Here is an 8,119-nt window from a genome sequence, read left to right on the forward strand (position 1 = left end):
TTTCGACAAATTAATAATTGAAACTTTATGACTATCTCTCGTACGGTAACATTAAGTGGTGCAATTCATTATGCGTAAAAGAGCGGTAATTTTTGCCTAACATATTGGTGACAAATGACAGACTACGATTAACTGGCATGACACTTTGCAAAGGACATTGCATACAAAACAGTTGTACGTCCAATATTAGAGTGCCGCTCACGTGTAAGCACACACACACAGATCGTACTAACGGCGGATATCGACCGTATACAAAGAAAGGTAGTGCGTATCGTCATAGTTTTTCTGATCGTTAAGAGTACAATGGAAATGTTGAAAATCGTAAATGGCGATACTCAAAGCAAGACGCAGTGCAGCGAACCAGATTTTTTTCACAAAACTTCAAGAATCGTCTTTCAAGTAAGAAACTGTAGATCTTCAGTAGCCTTCGAGGCAATTTCATAGTGATCGGGGAAATAAAATTTTGCCAGCAAAGCAAAAAGGCGTACAAGCAGACTTTCTTCCCACGACAGTGATTTGCAGACTACATATGCAGAACAGCTAGCAGCCGATCTATCAAGTGTCGAATGGCGATAATTTTAACGAATATCTCATATGTTACAAAGAGGAGCCTAACCAAGTATATCGTTATTTATGCCTTGTCATTCTCTTCTGAAATATAATAATTCCAGAATTTGTTTCAGTTTCCGGTATTTATGTCTTCCACAAAATTGTGTAAATAATATGCAATTTTCCGTTTATTACCTTCCCTTCGGATTCAGTAATTACTATTGAAACACCGCCGTTTCCGTCACATTGCTCTGCACACTCCATCTAGAATTACTTCTAGAGGCAAGCTATAGCGGATATGAATGACTCCTCTTTTATCTTCTTTCGTTATAGGTCCACTAATGACCACGTTTAAGCAGCAAAGGTGTATTTACATTTTTTCCCAATAGTCGTTCATTATTCACTTTTTTCTTTCCTCTCTTCTGCTCGCCATTTTCAGTCCCGCTACTTGGAACTGTTTTGTCTTGGAAGCTTTCCCGCTCCTTAATTTTGTACTCCCTTCACTTTTGTAATTTTTCTTTATTGTGTCCTAGCTTCACTTTCGAATTTACTAATGCCAGTTACTTACAGCTACAATTACTAAGCCTGATGAGCTTGCTTTTTAATTTTTCTGCATGTCATCTACATACACACATCGCAACCCACTGCATGGTTCTTGGCGGAGGGTACCTTGCACTACTACTAGTCATTTCATTTCCTGGTCTACTTGCAAATAGAAGGAGGGAAAAACGATTATCCATATGCTGCTGCACGAGCCCTAATTTATCTTTTCTTCTTGGCCTTACCCGAAATGTACGTTTGCAGCAGTAGAAATGTTCTGCAGTCAACTTCAGATGCTGATTCTCTAAATTTTCCCAACGGTGTTCCTCCAAAAGTATGTCGCCTTCCCTCCAGGGACATCCATTTGAGTTACCAAAGCATCTCCGTCATACTTGCATGTTGATCGAATCTATTGCTAACAAATCTAGCAGCCCGCCTCTTAATTACTTAACCGAGCTAGGTGGCGCAGTGGTTAGCACACTGGACTCGCATTCGGGAGGACGACGGTTCAATCCCGTCTCCAGCCATCCTGATTTAGGTTTTCCGTGATTTCCCTAAATCGTTTCAGGCAAATGCCGGGATGGTTCCTTTGAAAGGGCACGGCCGATTTCCTTCCCAATCCTTCCCTAACCCGAGCTTGCGCTCCGTCTCTAATGACCTCGTTGTCGACGGGACGTTAAACACTAACCACCGCCACCACTATCTTAATTACTTCCAAGTCTTCCCTTAATCCGACCTGCTGGGGATCACAAAGACTCGAGCAGTACTCAAGAATGGGCAGCGTTAGTGTTCTATACGCGGTCTCCTTTACAGGTGACCCACTCTCTCCTAAAATTCTCGCGATAAACCGAACTACCTTTCACCTTCCCTCCTACAGTCTTTAAATGCTCGTTCCATTTCATACAGCTATGCAACGTTGCGCCTAGATACTTAATTGACGTGGCTGTGCCAAGCAGCAGATTACTAATATACTATGTGAACCTTACGGGCTTGTTTTTCCTACTCATTTGCGTTAACGTACATTTTTCTACTTTTAGAGCTAGGTACCATTTATCACACCAACTAGAAATTTTGTCTAAGTCATCTTTTATCCTCCTACCGATACTCAACAATGGCACATTCCCATAGACCACAGCATTATCAGCAAACAGTCACAGACTGCTGCTCACGCTGTGCGTTAGATCGTTTATGTATAGCGGTCCTATCACACATCTCTGGCACACTCCCACGATACCCTTGTCTCTGAACACTCGCCGTCGAGGACAACGTAATGGGTTCCACTACTTAAGGAGTCCTTCGAAGTGTTGAACATTGTTCTTGTCAGTTTGCTCAATTTCATTTTTTTTGATATGCTAATACAAAATTAAACTCCTTTTCTTAGATTCATCTGTAAATTTTTCTACATTTTGTATACTTCCGTGTTACTTCTTAGCTTCAACCAGTAAACTCACAATTCTTCAACGAATGAACTCCCATGTACAAAACATTTCATGCTTCTGATAGCTTTGCAGATGAGTTAGTTTGATAAACATTTGACGTTAATAGTGTAAGCCAAAAAAGATTTAGGAAAGATTTGAAATTACGTTTAAATTTGCCGTAAGTCGCTAAGCGCCCTCATTCTCAATTACTGGACGAACTTAATCTGCGTACATGGCCAGCCGTGAATGCGGTGTCTTAAAACAGACACAGTTCCTGACTTTAATGTTTTTCTTGCTGCGTTAAACATTTAGAATAAGATTATACGTCTCAATGAGTAGCTTTCGGCAGCATTTTAAACTTGGTCAATAATTATGTGAAATACTGAAAATAAAATTTTTGTTGCCGCTAGAAGAAATCAGATAAGCAACTTGCAACTGTAACCGGATGACAGTGCACCGGATTAGTTTACCAATACTGATATTTCATTTGCTGTTCCATGACCTAATATCTAACAACGTATTTTTTCTCTTCTGATATTCCCATTTTCTTTTATAGGTAGTCAAAGTAATGTTCCTGTTACATATCGTAATAATGGATTGGTACAGAAGTTCGTAGCAGAAGTTAACACATAACAGAGACTTTAGTCATTAATAATATATTCTTCTTCACCATTTAAAAGGCTGTAGAAATCACGTGGTTCTGAGGCGAAGAACTCGTCGAGCTATGTTAGGTGCGCATTTTCATCCGAGAAGGATGTACCTTGAAGGCTATTCGATAGATAGCAGAAAAGGTGAAAATCTGAGGGAGGAAGATCAGGTGAATATGGTGGCTGCGGAACGACTTCCCAACCTAACTCCTATGTAGTGTTTTTTGTCGGCAGAATACGGGTGGGCGTCATTGCACAGTAGCATCACTTCAGCCAGCCTTTCGTGTTTATTGGATTGCGTCTGCAAGACGTCTCAGTTGTTAGCAACAACGCTGATGGTTACACGTCGGGGAAGTAACTCGTAGCACGCTACACCGTCGCTGTTCGACCAGATGCGTAGCATTATATTTTGTGGATGCTCGCAGGTCATTGTACGGGGGCTTGATGCTTTATTTGAGCTCTACCATTCCTTTCTTTTCCTTACGTTAACATAAAGACACCATTTCTCGTCGCCAGTAATAGTACACGGTAGGAAAGATCGGTGTTGTTCACGAGCTAGTTGATGAGCAAGCAGAGATGAGCATTTGACCACCCGCTAATTTTTACGATTTTGTCTTAGAATTTGCAGTACCCATTCACCCAACTTTTTGAGCCTTCCCATTGCGTGAAAATGTCGCACGATAGTGGAATCTTCTTCTGCTACTGCAGCTTTATCCCGCGGTTTCGCAGGGTCGGCATGGTTAAGATGGCTTTGGCAAGGTTAATTGTAAGGGATGGCCGGATGCCCTTCGTGCCGCCACATCGTACCCCCGGGACGGAATTAGCGTACCCCAGCTGTCTGCATCTAGTGTAATCCATGTAATAGTGCGAACGTGTTCCGATGTCGGCGAGTGTTATAAATGGTCCTACTTTGTTTTGTGGCGCGAGGTTTAATTTTTCTTTAATGAAGAGTTCTACGTCTTCAGGTTTAGGTAATGGGTGTTGTAATTGAGGCGGAAAGTGGGGACCAGCCCAGTATTCACCTATCTGGATGTGGAAAACCGCCTACAAACCGCATCCAGGCTGGCCGGCACACCGCCCAACGTCGGTAATCCGCCGGGTGGAGTCGATCCGGGGCCGGCGAGCCTACCCGAGTTCAGGAAGCAGCGCGTTAGTGCTTTCGGCTAACATGGCGGTTCAGTCATACGATAGCGGAATGATGACAGTTTGTCACATTTGCCACTTATCGAGAACACTGACGTGGATCCTTGTGGATTAATGCTTTTAAAACGATCTTCATCAAACCACGAACGTCTTCCTGAACGGAGTCACTAATGCCAAAACGATCCTCCTTCAAACGAGAATATCATTTTCTTGCCGTGCTCTCTCCAACGGCATTATCCCCGTGCACGTCGCAAATGTTTCTGGTTACCTCTGCTGCTAACACCCATCTATTGAACTCAAACACAAGAAAACTCACGTCGAAAATTGTCCGATTTCTCGATTTCGCACTCCATTTTATAGCGTCCACAGCTCTATTCACTAACACCAAATGACAAACGACAATATTTAAAAGCAAATGGCAACAGTGAACTACAAATAAAACATGACAATCGTTAAATGAATCCATAGCGACTGGAATACCAACAAGCAAAACAAAAATGCTACGAACGTATGCTCCAATCTAATAAAAAAGCTCCTAAATAACCTAACAATCCAGACAATAGGGTAATAATCATAATAGACATAAAATATTTTCGTTCTGAAAATTATTAGTTAGGTCATTTGCATTTTACCGAACTGAATAAAAGAACCCACTGATGATGGCACAAATGTGTCAAAAATTTGAGCATTAAAAAGGACAGTTGAAGCTTCCCGGCAGATTAAAACTGCGTGCCGGACCGAGACTCCTTTTTTTTACGCTAACCCCTTTTTTATGTTTTTTTAATTTTTGTTTGTAAAAACTGCACCGATTGTACAGCACTGGCAAGTGCTCTGCCATCTGAGCTACCCAAGCACGACTCACGTCCCATACTCACAGCTTTACTTCTGCCAGTACCTCGTCTCCTACCTTCCAAGCTTCACAGAAGCTTGGGTAGCTCAGATGGTAGAGCACTTGCTGGCGAAACACAAAGATCCCGAGTTAGAGTCTGGGTCCGGCACACAGTTTTAATCTCCCAGGAAGATCCATATCACCGCATACTCCGCTGCAGAGTGAAAATGTCATTCTGAAAAGAACAGTTGCTTGCATATTGGGCAAACCTGAATTTCCGTAATTAAATTTTGAGACGGTAGCTTCTCCAGCCAGCTGCAGCTTCTCCAGCCAATTTGTTATTCGCTGTTGATGATAGATTCTGTGGTAACTTTTGTGTGTTTAAGAATGTCTCTCTTCGTGTGTGTTTCTACGGGCGATGCATATATTGAGGAAAGCCAGGACAGTGTTCAGAAGGCACCACGCGAGGAGGACACTAGAGATGGGTCGTTCGCGAACTAACGGGTCCGAATGAACGTCTCACCAAGATGAACGGAAGGAGCGAGGAACGAATTCTAAGAAACGGTCTTTCATAGTTCAGTTCGGTCGCGGCTTTCTAGTTATAGTTATCGGGAACGGGAGACGGCCGGTCTCGTTCCAGCCTCGTTCACGTTCCCGTCTCTGTCTCTGTCTCGGTCTCCCTCGGCCGGCTCGTTCTTCTTCGCGTGGCCACTCGTCGCAGTTCCACTGCGACTCCTCGTAGTTACTTCAGTATCGAGTTGTTCGTTTCGTTCGCTTCGCACGCCCATTCTAGGTCTGTTTCAAACCTTTCTTCAACTCTGGACTTCTGGTTCTTTACGTATTCTATTCAGCGTCAACGACCGGCAATTAAAATGTATTTTATAATTACGCGAATTACACAAAAATTACTTTGTAATACATACATCTTTTCAGTTAATAAAAGGGAATATCAGCTTACTTCATTATTTTGATTAACACCAAAAGACATAGTTATAAAAAGGCAAGTTTTTTCGTTATTAAACATGCAAAGGGAGTCGGCACTTCACAGAGGAGCGACCATTTCTCGTCCTTTTTGAGCCAAGGAAAAAAAGGCACGTTCATTGTTATGAAAGGCAGACCGACTTACAATCGAATGTCTGGTCCCAAATTTTTTAAAGAGAATATGATAACTTCTACAATATTATTTCAGTGGCACAGGGTGGTGCACTAAAAATCGACCCCGAGTACTAGACTGCTCACTGTCGCCCTCCAACCGTCATATATTGTTTTGAAGCTGTTGTTTGCCTTAGCTTATTTGTTATTTCTTCACTGCCTAATTATTACATGGTTATCTATTCTGCTCGTAGCGGTCGACAAATCATGCTTAATTGGCGAGCAGTCTGATTTTCCTCTGTACTCCAGAGGGGAGACAAGTTTCCCCTGATGGTGCCTTTCATCCTTCAGTTACCTATGCTACTAATCTTCAAGTTGGCTACGAAGTCTTTCGCGACGTATTTCTTGAATAAAAATTCTCGGCGAACATGTGGCGTCAATTCAGGATAAAACTCCAAGCTTTCGACCACTATCTCCATGGTCGTCGTCAGGGCTAAAACTGACTGTCGTAAACTAGCGAGGCTCCTACTTTTATATGCAAAGGACGGCTTCTGATTGGCTGGAATACGTCATAGCAACAGCGATATGGGGCGTAGTAAAGTGGCGGCCTCTACTTACATAGACGTAGTTTCTATCCCGCGTTGCTTGCAGCGCCATCCCTTGAATCAGGAGGTAAAGTGCGGGAAGTTTTCCTCTGCGATTTTTCTTTATCCAATGCACTCTTCCAAGTGTTGCTAAGTGCATAGCCGTTGTCTCTGTTAAAGTTATTATCGCTATGTCTAATTTCGACTGCTTCCCGGATCGGAGAGTCCCAGTAATCTTCAGGTTTTCATAAGAACCATATGCTATGCACAAATGAACGGTGAACGAGTAAAAATGAATGGTTTCCCAAAAAAGAGCGATCACCAGTGAACTAGTTCCCAAGAATGAATGAGTTTGCCCACGTTTAGAGGACAGCTGCGAGGTACTCGGAAGAATGAATGGACGTGCAGTCATGCTGCAGTGACGCGGGTTCTGCGAACAGCTGTGAGATGGCAGCTGGAGGTAGACAGCGGCCGTGACGCAGCGGGGTCGGGTCCAAGTCCGCCTCAGCAGTGAATGGCCGGAGGTCACCGCCGCCGGCGCACGCAGCTTCACGTGCCGCGGCGTTATCGGTACAGCGCCCCGCCTCATCCCACGGCGTCCACTGTTCAACATGACATCCACCGTGCAATGCGCTGTACTCCTCGTTAGCCATAGCCTACTAACTCGCAGCGGTTTTGCGGGAGAGCCGATCATCTCAGTGCCTACATCTGCATGCATAGGCGTCTGCAAAGGAGTGAGGGGGGGGGGGGGGCTGCCCTGTCATGGAATCCCGGGTACAGACTTTTTATTAATTACAGATTTCTCGTACATTTCTAGAAATGGTTGCCTCTGATTCTATTAAAATGCAGATTACCACTGCCGAGAGCAAGGAGAAACACTGTGAGTTAGTACACCATCTCATTAACGTCAATACCGCCATTAGACTGTTGTTTATTTACAGAGTTACATTAACACTTACACAATCATGATTTCGGCTTCAAAGTGCCGTTATCAAGTGTTTTAAATGTTATAAATTGCCTTAGATGGCATAGAGTCGTATTAAAATAAACTATTAGACACATCGTCTAAGAGTCGATATTTCTGGCAGAGCCTACTGCTTTGTTTCATTACTGAGTACACCATGGAATATCGACTCTTAGACAATGTGTCAAATAGTGTATTTTAATACGACAGTATGCCATCTTAGACAATTTATAACACTTAAAGCCGGCCGGAGTGGGTGAGCGGTTCTAGGCACTTCAGTCTGGAACCGCGCGACCGCTACGGTCGCACGTTCGAATCCTGCCTCGGGCATGGATGTGTGTGCTGTCCTTAGG

General features: G+C 43.4%; 1 non-coding gene across 1 annotated transcript; it reads left to right on the top strand.

Moving 5' to 3' along the window:
• The first annotated feature begins 1,543 nt into the window (after window positions 1-1,543).
• Window positions 1,544-1,616, top strand: Trnaa-cgc. Its single transcript has one exon. It is a non-coding gene; the product is annotated as a tRNA-Ala (tRNA).
• Window positions 1,617-8,119: the final 6,503 nt, after the last annotated feature.

The sequence above is a fragment of the Schistocerca americana genome, chromosome 3, assembly GCF_021461395.2.
Source record: "Schistocerca americana isolate TAMUIC-IGC-003095 chromosome 3, iqSchAmer2.1, whole genome shotgun sequence".
Classification (NCBI taxonomy): domain Eukaryota; kingdom Metazoa; phylum Arthropoda; class Insecta; order Orthoptera; family Acrididae; genus Schistocerca; species Schistocerca americana.